The 13,032-nt window shown below is 34.7% G+C and overlaps 1 protein-coding gene across 10 annotated transcripts in view; it reads left to right on the top strand.

The window, feature by feature from the left end:
• LOC136043818 (uncharacterized) overlaps positions 1 to 13,032 on the top strand; it is a 33,984-nt gene that overhangs the window by 17,073 nt on the left and 3,879 nt on the right. For 2 of the 10 annotated variants that reach the window (XR_010621733.1, XR_010621730.1), the window contains exon 4: positions 6,006 to 6,117. The exons of 5 other annotated variants lie outside the window; for them this stretch is intronic. The gene's annotated coding sequence lies outside the window, so the exon portion shown is untranslated. Of the gene's footprint in view, positions 1 to 5,424; positions 12,841 to 13,032 lie in introns of those variants that run through there. 3 more of the 10 variants (XR_010621732.1, XR_010621728.1, XR_010621729.1) reach the window with 2 other exon arrangements.

The following is a 13,032-nucleotide window of genomic DNA, read 5'->3' as shown; positions in this document are numbered from 1 at the left end:
GGCAGTTTTTGGCTTGCAGTCCGAAATCAAAGATTTCGATGAAATCGTAGAATATCAGGCTGGAAGATACATAAGCAGTAATGAAGCTGTTTGGCGAATTCTTTCATTTCCGATACATGAACGTAGTCCAGCTGTTGTTCACTTAGCGGTACATTTACAGAATGGTCAACGTGTTTATTTCACGGAAACCAACGTGCAACAAAGAGTCCTGAATCCACCGGATACAACATTAACAGCTTTTTTTTCGCTTTGCAAAAATGATTCTTTTGCGAAAAAACTGCTGTATACTGAAGTGCCTTCGTATTACACGTGGAATACTAAAAATAAAGTATTTGAACGTCGAAAACAGGGTAAGTCAGTCGACGGCCAACCTACCATCTTCAAAGATACCACGATAGGAAGACTCTACACCGTTCACCCCAATCAACATGAATGCTTCTTTCTACGCCTGCTTTTGGTGAATGTACCCGGTCCGACATCCTTTGAGTATTTGAGGACTGTAAATGGTACTATACATGACACTTACCGTAGTGCATGCCAAGCTCTGAATTTATTGGAGAATGACCAACACTGGGATAACTGCATCAATGACGCGTGCGAAACGTCAACCCCAAGTCAAATTCGTGCATTGTTTGGCATCATTTTAACAACTTGCTCTCCATCAGCTCCTACAGATTTATGGGAAAAATATAAGTCAAAAATGTCCGAAGATATACTTCATCGAAAACAGTTAGAGACGTCAGACATGACTTTTGATTTTACACCAGAAATTTATAACTACACTTTAGTTGTTATAGAAGATTTTTGCATAAGTATGGCAAACAAACCTCTTCAGGGTTTGGGAATGCCTTCACCTAACCGTATCGCTGCTGTTTCGACATGTGTAGAATTGGATCCTGAACAAAGTTACAGTACGAGTGATCTATTGTCGTATGTACAAAATAACATTTCCAAGTTAACGTCGGAACAAAAAGACATTTATGATACGATAATGCATTGTGTCGATAACAACGTTGGAGAAATTTTCTTTTTGGATGCGCCAGGAGGTACTGGTAAAACGTTTGTGATAAAACTGATTCTGGCATCAATTCGATCTAAAAATGACATAGCGTTGGCAATTGCGTCGTCCGGAATAGCCGCAACTTTGCTGCCTGGTGGAAGAACTGCTCATTCCGCTTTGAAATTGCCTCTGAACTTGCATTCTACAGAAACTCCCACGTGCAATATTTCCAAATCATCTGGGATGGGTAAAGTATTGCAGCAATGCAAACTTATTATTTGGGATGAGTGCACAATGGCACACAAAAAATCGCTCGAGGCTCTGGATCAATGCTTGAAAGATTTGCGAGGGAAGTCGAAACCCTTTGGCAGCACCTTAATATTGCTTGCGGGAGATTTCAGGCAAACATTACCTATAATACCTAGATCAACTCCTGCAGACGAAATGAATGCTTGCCTGAAAAATTCTAATTTATGGGCACACGTAAAAACATTAAAATTAACTACAAATATGCGTGTCCGATTGCAAAACGATGACTCTGGTCAAACATTTTCAGATCAATTGCTGGCAATGGGAAACGGAAAGCTCCCAGTAGACTCAATTTCAGGACGTATACAACTACCTGCTGATTTCTGTAATTTAGTGACGTCCAAAAATGAATTGATTGAAAAAGTATTTCCGAATATTCTAAAAAATTATAAAAATAATAAATGGCTAAGTGAAAGAGCGATTCTCGCACCCAAAAATATAGACGTCCACGAAATCAACAATATTGTTTTGACCAAGATTCAAGACCAGGCAGTCCTTTACAAGTCAGTCGACACAGTTTTGGAACCAAATGAAGCGGTTAATTATCCATCTGAATTTTTAAATTCCATAGATCTTTCAGGGTTTCCACCACACGTGCTACAACTAAAAATAGGCGTACCAATAATATTGTTACGTAACATTAACCCACCAAAGCTTTGCAATGGCACTCGACTTGCCGTAAAAAAAACAATGGAAAACCTAATAGAGGCCACAATCCTGACAGGGCCTTTTGAGGGTGAGGCTGTTCTTATTCCTCGCATTCCCATGATTCCAACAGATCTGCCTTTTCAATTTAAAAGATTGCAATTCCCAATTCGATTAGCATTTGCAATCACCATTAACAAAGCTCAAAGTCAATCATTAGAAAAATGTGGTATTGATCTTAATACTGATTGTTTTTCCCATGGACAATTGTACGTTGCATGTTCGAGGGTCGGTAAACCTGACAATCTATTTATATGCAGCGAGAATTGGACAGCGAAGAATGTTGTATATTCACAAGTTTTACGCAGTTAATTTGTATTTCGGAACCAAATGAAGCGGTTAATTATCCATCTGAATTTTTAAATTCCATAGATCCTTCAGGGTGTCCACCACACCTGCTACAACTAAAAATAGGCGTACCAATAATACTTTTAAGAAATATCAACCCACCAAAGCTTTGCAATGGCACGCGACTTGCCGTAAAAAAAAAACAATGGAAAACCTAATAGATGCCACAATCTTAACAGGGCCTTATGAGGGTGAGGCTGTTCTTATTCCTCGCATTCCCATGATTCCAACGGATCTGCTTTTTCAATTTAAAAGATTGCAATTCCCAATTAGATTAGCATTTGCAACCACCATCAACAAAGCTCAAGGGCAATCACTAGAAAAATGCGGTATAGATCTTAATACAGATTGCTTTACCAATGTACAATTGTATGTTGCATCTTTGAGGGTCGGTAAACCTGACAATCTATTTATACGCACAGACAATGGGACAGCGAAGACTGTTGTATCTTCACAAGTTTTACGTAGTTAATTTGTATTGTATCTATCTATCTATCTATCTATATAAAAACGAGTTGTGTGTATGCATGTTTGTTTGTTTGTAAAAAGAGCGTTTGCATATGACGTCATTATTAGTACATACGGCTTTGTATATGGACAGACAATGGGAAAGCCAAGAATGTTGTATATTCGCAATTTTTACGTAGTTTGAAACACATATATAAATCTATCTATATTCACAGGTGGGACACAGGGACACAACTACAATGGCGCATAACTAATATGGCGCGTAACTAATATGGCGCGTAACGACTTACGCGCGCGGGGGGGCTTGGGGGGGGCGCGAAGCGCCCCCCCAACTAGGTGTTGGGATGGCGCGAAGCGCCACCCCAACAGCTAGTATATATATATATATATATATATATATATGACCAGTGAACAAGAGACCAATTATTTCCGTAAACAGTATATATATATATGCATATATATATATATATATATATATATATATATATATATATATATATATATATATATATATATATATATATATATATATATATATATATGACTAATGAACATGAGACCAATTATTTAAACTTCTATTCATTTTTCTATTCTGTTTCGCAATTTTTGTGGCAACAGCTACCCGAGTCAATAAGTTTAATGACCATCCAATCATTGTTAGGAGAGATGCATAATTCATATGTGCGCCAAAGCTATTATTAGCGCCTGAAATCTATGCTAAGAGAATGAATCTTGCCAAGTAACAAAGAAAATTAGATTCAGATTTTTGTTGGAAGGTAATAGCCCATAGTTGAAGTTAAAACAATAAAATGCATCAGATCCACTTTAATCTTAGGGATGTCATGCGATGCTTTTTTATATTCTACTTTGTTTTATGTTTCGAAAAAAGTCATGGTAAATCCACTTACTTCGATAAAGATGTGGTTAAGCTGGTTGACTTTGTTAGCACAATAAATAAAAAAAAACAAGTTTTTAAACTGAAAGTAAGGAGCGACATTAAAACTTAAAACGCACAGAAATTACTTCGTATATGAAAGAGGCTGCTTCCTCATCAGCGCCCCGTTCTTTACGCTAAAGTTTGACTCTTTCTCTCAATTCTTCTTTTTAAAACAGTAAAAAACTTTAGCGTAAAGAGCGGGGCGTTGATGAGGAAGCAGCCTCTTTCATATACGAAGTAATTTCTGTGCGTTTTAAGTTTTAATGTCGCTCCTTACTTTCAGTTTAAAAAACTTGTTTTTTTTTTAATTTAATTTCTGAACGTTTTTGAATCAATGCATGTTTTGATTTTGGCTCTCCCCAGAGGAATAATCAAAACGAAATTTGCATATTTTTTTTTTTGCTAAATGGCTTTCTCATAATTTTGATCGAATGATTTTGAGAAAAAAAGATCGGGGGACGAAGCCTAGTTGCCCTCCGATTTTTTGATTAATTAAAAAGGCAACTAGAACTTTTAATTTTTTACGAATCTTTTTATTGATAAAAGATTTACGTAACTTATAAATTAGCTTACGTAAAGAACTTTTGTATTCTCAAGTTTTTATTACATATATGAGGGGATTCGCCCCATCGTCAGTACCTCGCTCTTTACACTAAAGCTTAAATTTTATCCCAATTCATTAAGAATGACCCCTGAATCACAAAAGCCGTAGAATAAATAGTTGAAATTACTAAAAATACTTTAGCGTAAAGAGCGAGGTATTAGAAGGAGGTGAGCTCTCATATGGGTAATAATTTCTGTATGTTTCAAGTTTTATTGCTGTTCCTTACTTCCAGCTGAAAAAGCTTTTTCACATTTATTTTTTAATGTTTTTTTTTAAATAATGCTAGTAAATCCTGCTCTCCCTTCATAGAAATTTTCTTCTCCCATGACAAATTCTCGATGGAAAGTTCCCCCAGCATATCCCCCTCTTCTCAACCCCTCCCCCCAACCAAATAAATCCTCCTGAAAACGCCTGTATACTTCCCAATAACCATTACTATATATGAGCACAGGTCAAAGTTTGTAACTTGTTGCCCCTCCCACGGGGACTGTGGGGGAGTAAGTCGTCCCCAAAGACATAGTTATAAGGTTTTTCTACTACGCTGAATAAAATGGCTATCTCAGAATTTTGATCCGTTGACTTTGGGAAAATAATTAGCGTGGGAGGGGGCCTAGGTGCCCTCCAATTTTTTCGGTCACTTAAAAAGGGCACTAAAACTTTTTATTTCCGTTAGAATGAGCCCTCTTGCAACATTCTAGGACAACTGGGTCGATACGATAACCCCTGGGGAAAAAAAACAACAAATAAACAAATAAACACGCATCCGTGATCTGCCTTCTGGCAAAAAATGCAAAATTCCACATTTTTGTAGATAGGAGGTCGAAACTTCTACAGTAGGGTTCTCTGATACGCTGAATCTGATGGTGTGATTTTCGTTAAGATTATATGACTCTTAGGGGGTGTTTCCCCCTATTTTCCAAAATAACGCAAATTTTCTCAGGCTCATAACTTTTGATGGGTAAGACTAAACTTGATGAAACTTATATATTTAAAACCAGCATTAAAATGCAATTCTTATGATGTAGCTATTGGTATCAAAATTCCATTTTTTAGAGTTTTGGTTACTATTGAGCCGGGTCGCTCCTTACTACAGTTCGTTACCACGAACTGTTTGATACAATGGATTGATTTTAATGAGCTATCTCTGGATGGTGGCGCCAAGGTAAAGTTTTTTCGGTTACATACTCATATCAGTGTGCCATTTCGTACATTCTGGTGTGATCAGGAGACTTTTTTATTGTATCCCAATTTGGCCTAGGATTTGGAAGAGGAAAAAATGGCTTTGTCATTGAATCTCTTTACCTAATGGCACCTGTCACCGAATGTACAGATTGTCACGAAATGCTTGTCATTGTTCGGTGCTGTTGGGTATTAAATTTATCAAGATGACAAAATGACTCCAAATCGATAGAGAAAACCCCATGGAAGAAAAAACAACAAAAATCACATTGAATTGTAAAACAAAATTTTGCACGACAAAACATACTGCTAGATGAGAAAATAAAATTACAATGGAAAGAAGGAACGTGTTAGTTTATATTGCGTGAGTCTATGACGGATAAACACGAACAATAAAATTGAACGCATTCCAGAATTATACATTTTAACTGCTTACTTTCCACCGTGTTTTCTAGGAACATGTTATTTTAGCCTCGGCAAAGGTATACATGAAAAAGGAAATGGATTCGCAAATGAGTTTTTTATCTACCCTGGAATAGCAAGAAGTTGTTTTGGCACTTATGAAGGGTAAGAAGAAAAGTGGAATTGAATTTATAGGATAAAAAAATATATGAGGGATGTCGTTTTTTATAACAAAACAGTTCTTGGTAATAAAATGTAGGTAAGTAGTGACATAGCTAGTCAGTATCCGAAACTCTAAAAAATTGAATTTTAATATCAATGTGTGCATCAAAACAATTGAATTAGTATGGCAATTCAAAATACGTAAGATTCATCAATGTTAGTGTTACCTGTCAAAAGTGACGAGTCTGAGAAAACTTGCCTTATTTAAAAAAAGGGATAAACGATCAAAGAATTTTAATAAAAAACAAACTATGAGATTCAGCGTATCGGAAAACCGCGTTGTATTAGTCTGAAGCTCATATGACGGCGTCATTCTAGCAAAAATTTAAAGCTCTAGCGTCATTTTACGTGACTAAAAAGATGAGAAGGCGACTTGTCCCTCTCCCAGGTTAGGTTAGGTTTCCCTAGGTTTTTGTCCCCAAAGACTTAGTTATTAGGTTTTGCGACTATGCTGAACAAAATGGCCATCTCAGAATTTTGACCCGTTGACTTTGGGAAAAAATGAGCGGGGAAGGGGGTCTAGGTGCCCTCCAATTTTATTTGTCACTGAAAAAGGGCACTAGAACTTTTGTTTTCCGTTAGAATGAGCCCTCTCGCAACATTCTTCGACCGCTGGGTCGAAACGATCACCCCCCAAAAAAAAACAAAAAAACAAGGACCTTGTGATCAGTCTTCTGGCAAAAATACGAAATTCCACTATTTTTAGATAGGAGCTTGAAAATTCTACAGTAGGGTTTTCTGATACGCTCAATATGATGATACCATTATCATTAAGATTCTATGACTTTTAGGGGGGTATTTTCTCCCATTTTCCAACATAAGGCAAATTCTATCTGGCTTGTAACTTTTGACCACGACTAAATTTGATGAAACCTATATATTTTAAATCCGAATAAAAATCGGATTCTTTTGACGTATCTATTAGTATCAAAATCCCATTTTTAAACTTTCGTTTACTATTTCGGTTACTATTGAGCCGGATTGCTCCCTGCTACAGTTCGTTACCACGAACTGTTTGATTAGCTCTAAGTTATAAAATTTGCCCACTGCTTGCATATAGTAACTGTTATTGAGAAGTGCACATATATTTTCGGAGGGAAAGGGGTGATTTTTTGCTAAATTGGGTTTCTGTGGGAATAATTATCTACAGAAAGGGAAGTTTTCAATAGTGACCTTTCCTGGAGAAATTTTACACTGAGAGGATTTGAAATGATTTGCAAAACGAAATTCTTTTTAGTGTCTTTCTTTCTCTTTTCCAACTCAATTTGTTTTATAAGATGTTCTGGGGGAATTTACCGGGGGAGATTTTTGGCAGGTTCAGATTTCTGAGAATAATGTACCTGGAAAGGTGATTTCTCGATTGATCGAAGAAACGATTAGAAATTTAACAGTCTTTTAAATTAAAGCATGTAAAGGAGAAATGATTCAGGCTGAATCATCGGCAAAAATATTACGGAGAGGAAGAAAGAATTTTCAGCAGGGATAACATTGTCAGAAGGAAATTTTACAGGATAGGGGAAGGGCTGTTTTAGGTAGAAGGACTTTTCTACTCAAGAGTACCCCGTTATAGGAGGGGATTTTGCTTGGAGGCCGAAGCAGATTGACCAGTATTATATGAAGAACGATAAGAAATGAAATAAAAAGGAAAACGAAGTTTTTCAACAAAAAGTAAGGAACCATACTAAAATTCAAAATGAACAAAAATTATTCTATATATGAATGGGTTACCTCCTCCTTAATACCGTTATCTTTATGCAAAAGTTTGGCAGTTTATCTCAATTCCTCAATAAAGACTCCTGAAACACAAGGGGTATTAAATGAAGAGGGAGCTTTTTTAAAAGTACTTTAGCGTAAAAAGTAAGCTATGGAGGAGGGGGAGGGATAAACCCTTCATATAAGGAATAACTTCTTTTGGTTTGAGTTTTAACATTGCTCCTTACTTTCAGTTGAAAAAACTTCAGTTTTCTATATTTAAATACCTGAAGAAAGATCTTGGATGCGTGTTTATTTTTTTGTTTCTTGCGTTTTCCCATGGGTAATCGTATTGAATAAATGGTCCCAAAATAGTTGAAGAGGTTTCATTCGAACGGAAATGAAAAGTTCTAATGCCCATTTTAGAGTGACAAAAAAAAATTGGAGAGTAACTAAGCCTTGTCTCAAACGCCTTTTCCCCAAAAATTGTCCAATCAAAACTTGAGACATCTATTTCGTTCAACATAGTTGAAAGGTTAATAGGTATACCTTTGGTGATAACATAGCCCCCATCACCCCTGGGAAAAGTTCACTAAGCTATAGATTTTGCCCATTTTTATGTATAGTATCTCTTAAAAGGAAGCATGGATTCATTTTTCTGGTGACGAGGGGGGTGGGGAGGAATTTTCTGCTTGGGATGGTTTCCACGGAAAAATTATCCATGGAAAGGAAAGTTTCTGGGGACTGAAATACAGGAAGTACTGAATGAATAAAATACTGAAATGAAGGAAAGTTACACAGGGGGAAAATGTCAAAATTCGTTTACAGAATTCTTTTTCATTGTCTAACTTTCTCTTTGGCGACTCAATTTTACGTTTGAAGATATAAAGGGTAACTGTCTGGAGTACATTTTTACTGGGACTGGATTGTCAAAATGATATTCACCTCGAGGGAGGATCTTCCCTTGAAGGTAGAGCTGGATTTCTTGGCATTATTAAAAAACATCCAGAAATTAAATAATAATAATAATAATAATTTATTTATAACCCACAAAGTACATTAAACTGTGGAGTAAATACACACAAAAAAAAAAAGAAAAAAAAACAAGACAAAAAAAATAACAACATAAATAACATAGCAGCATAGCAACATACAACATAATTAAATTACCTCAATTCAAAAAATGGCCAAAGAGGGTCAAAAACCCCAATCATTTGCCGAGTTTTAAGACATATGTCTTTAGATAAATGTTTCAGTCACGAGGATGCATCAACGATGTCAAATTTAGAAACGACTGTATGATTCCGATACCACCGAGGCAGACGCAGCAAATACTTGCAATACTTAAAGTATCCTGAGCGTATTTTCTTTGTATCCTTCTTGCGAAGGAGGAAAACAAAACCAGAAAGATAAAATGAAAACACAAGTTTTTCAACTGCAAGTAAGAACTAGCATTGAAATTTCAAACGGCCAGAAATTATTATGCTTAAAAGGGGGTTTACTCCTTCTCCATGCCTTGGTAATTACGCTAAAATAGTAATTTTACTCCAATCCCTTAAGGACGACTATGAAATACAAAGTTCGTTTCATTGGAATAATGAGAAGCTTTTTCAAAAGCACTAAGAAATTAGCGTGAAGAGCAAGGGATTGAGGAAGGGTCCTCCCCTTAACTACGTAATAATTTATGTTTTTTTAAGTTTTAATGTTTGTTCTTGATTTTAGTTGAATAAAAAGTGTTTTTTTTTTTTACTTTATTATTTCAAAGCACCCCAGAATTTATTAGTTCAACTGAAATTCCTGCTTTGTCTCCCTCTGACTTGAAACTAAAGAAAATAATGATAAATAGTGTGTAATGCATAAATTAAAGAGAGGTTAGGTAAAGAAACATTGTTAGTTGTTAGGGAGGCTAAAACTTTTAATTTAAGCTCTCTTTAAAATTCTCTTTAAGAACTTTAAAATGAGCCCTCTCTCAATATTATAGGACCACTGGATCGATAGAATAACCCATGAGGAGAAAATAATTCCATGGTCTTTCTTCTGGTAATTAAATATAAAAACATTAGTCTTAATGCTAAAAGTAAGGACCAAAATCAAAACTCAAAACCAAAATATTCTTTCTCCGATTACGAAAGGGTTTTCCCCTTCCTCAATAACTTGCTTTTTTTACTAAATACTTTAGCACCGAGGCAGACGCAGCAAATACTTGCAATACTTAAAGTATCCTGAGCGTATTTTTTTTGTATCCTTCTTGCGAAGGAGGAGGATAACAAGCTTATCCTGTTAATATATCCCTCATTTTATCAACAATAGGTAAACTAAATATGATAAATCTTACCAAATCACAAATATTAACACATTGCAAAAAACCTGAATGAACTAAACAATTATAGAATTCATTTTTACCATGTGGCTATTTTTAAAAAAAAATCCGCTCTATTAGAAACACAATTCAAAATAAATGGCGCTGCATCATGATTTCTCGAACCTCCGAAATTAGTTGAAAATTTCTTCAAGTATTTCCAGATAATTCTTTTGATATTTATTTAAAAGTTCGTTATAATGAAAACAAAATATTTTTAAATTGCCAAGTTAATTTATTTGCAGAAAAACCTCTTGATATCAATTTTTGGCTTAAAATTTTACATCTATTTTTAAAATCAATATAATTACTACAAATCCTTGCATAACGAAGTAACTGTGAGAAAAACGCCGAATATGTGATATTTGAGTGTATATTACTTTAAGGGAATGGGAAACTGATCACTTCAAAATCAAAATCATCCGTTTTATTATACATTCTAAAACTTAATTTATTATTATCACAAATATTAATATTTAAATCTAAGAAATGATCTTCATGACCAGCGCCATGACTAGGTTCAAGAGTAAGCTCTCATGGATATATATTTTGAGAAATATCAATGAAATCCTTACAATTTAAGACCAAAATATCATCTAAATATCTTTTATTATTTGACAAAACATGTTTTAAATTATTTGGATTATTCTTATCCATCATATATTTATATTCTAGTTGACTTAAAAACAAGTCAGCTATAAATGGGCTGGCATTCGCCCCCCCCCCCCATGGGAATTCCCACGATTTGCTTGTACAAATCACCACCAAATCTTATATAAGTATTGTATAAAACAAATTCTAATAACTCAAAAATCATATCCAAGCTGTAACATCTCAAGTTAACTGTAGTATTAAAGCAATTTGTCCATATAGCTTTTTTATTATAAATGTCTATTTTTAAGAACCTTTTACTAGATAAGAGGAAAGATTTCTTGATAACAGTTTTTAAATTATCTAACACTAGATTAAGTGATAAATTTGTATACATTGTCGCAAAATCGAAAGACTCAATTCTGTTAGCTGAAACCATTGTTAAAGAATCTATCACCTGCAGTGAATTATTAACACTCCAATATGGATTAAAATTCGAAAATTTTTTAATACCAGAACAATAAGTTTTAAGTTTATTTACAATTTCTTTAAAATTAAAGAGCGGTCAGTAGCAGCAATGCGGGTTGGACATTTAGCTGCTCCAGCAATAAACCGTAGTTTAGGGGGATTCTTATGAAATTTTACGGTCCAATATAGGAAAGGGAACTTTTTATCATTGTCATTTATTTTAATATTAAATTTTTTTTAAAGTATTTCTTCAGTCTTTTCAATTAAATTCTCATCCTCTAAATTTACCTTTTCGTAAACATTAGTTGTGCATAACTCCCTTTTTAAGACATCACAATACAGCTTCTGACAAATTATGGCAAAATTATTATTAGCTTTATCCACTGGCACAATTACAAATTCATTCTGTAGATTAGCAATTGCTTGTTTAATCTTCGCATTATAAAATAATGATTTAGTGTTACTATTTTTTAAGTTAGAATATATTTTATTTCTTATTCTACTAATAATTAAATTCTTCCAACTTTGAAAACTCTCTTTATTTTTATTCTCTTTCTTACACCACTTATCAATAAATAAATCAAAATCATTTTCCAAGCCATCAAGAACAATCGATGGTTTCAGATGATGAGAAAGACGGAAATTAGCCCCTTTATTCATTATAATTTGAAGATCATCTTGCTTTATTATTGACAAGTCTCCTGTTATAACATGTTTGTAAGTAGGATTTACAAATGGGCCAAGTTGCTTACAATTACAAACCGGTTTCCAATTTATATCACTATCTAATCTTTTACGTATCAAATTATAATTAAAAATAATTTGCCCAATAGTTTTTGAAAATTTATAAGTTAAAATTGGACTATCATTATAATTCAAATTACTAGGAAGGGCCTGTTTCACATGCCGCTGATTTAAAATTTCTGGTAAATTAATATCTTCAATCTGCTTACAAGTAAAATTAATAGGTAAATATAATCTGTTATCCTTTTTACCAATCTTATCAAACTTTTTCTTTTTTGAAATAAATTTCGTTTTAGTTAGAATACAAATTGTATCACATATTACTTTAAAATTATATTCAAGAGCTGTATTATTCTTAACAATCCAGAAAAGTTTGATTAAATTCCTCTTGGATAAATTATTTATACATTTTATTACAGAAATCATACCCCTAGATTCAAGTAGCTGGCATAGATCTATAGAAACTACTACTACTACTACTACTAATAACTCACTGCAGCACCAAGCCGCCTGAGGCCAACACAGCTACGCACGCTCCTCCTCCAACCTAATCTATTTAAAGCCTCCCTCTTTACACCCTCCCAGGAAGTTCCCATTTCCTTTAAATCCTTATTTATGACATCCTCCCAACCCAGACAAGGACGACCTGCTTTCCGTGTAGCCCCAGACGGTTGGCCAAAAAGGACAATCTTCGGTAATCTGTCATCCTTCATCCGTAGAACGTGGCCTAGCCATCTCAACCCTTCTTTCATTATAGCCCCAGAAAGCGGGATTGAACCACACTTTTCGTACAACCTACTGTTTGAAATACGGTCAGTCAGCCGGGTACCCAGAACAATCCTCAAAACATAAGATTCATGAAGTTTAATGCTACCCATCAAAAGTTCTGAGTCTGAGAAACTGCCTAATTTTCACAAAAGGGGGGAACACCCATAAGAAATCAAGTGGTCTTAATGAAATTCACACCATGAGATTCAGAATATCAGAAAACCCTACTGTAGAGG

Source organism: Artemia franciscana, chromosome 2 (genome assembly GCF_032884065.1).
Source record: "Artemia franciscana chromosome 2, ASM3288406v1, whole genome shotgun sequence".
NCBI classification, from domain to species: domain Eukaryota; kingdom Metazoa; phylum Arthropoda; class Branchiopoda; order Anostraca; family Artemiidae; genus Artemia; species Artemia franciscana.
The sequence above is the reverse complement of the archived record's forward strand: the minus strand, read 5'-3'. Positions and strand labels throughout refer to the sequence as shown.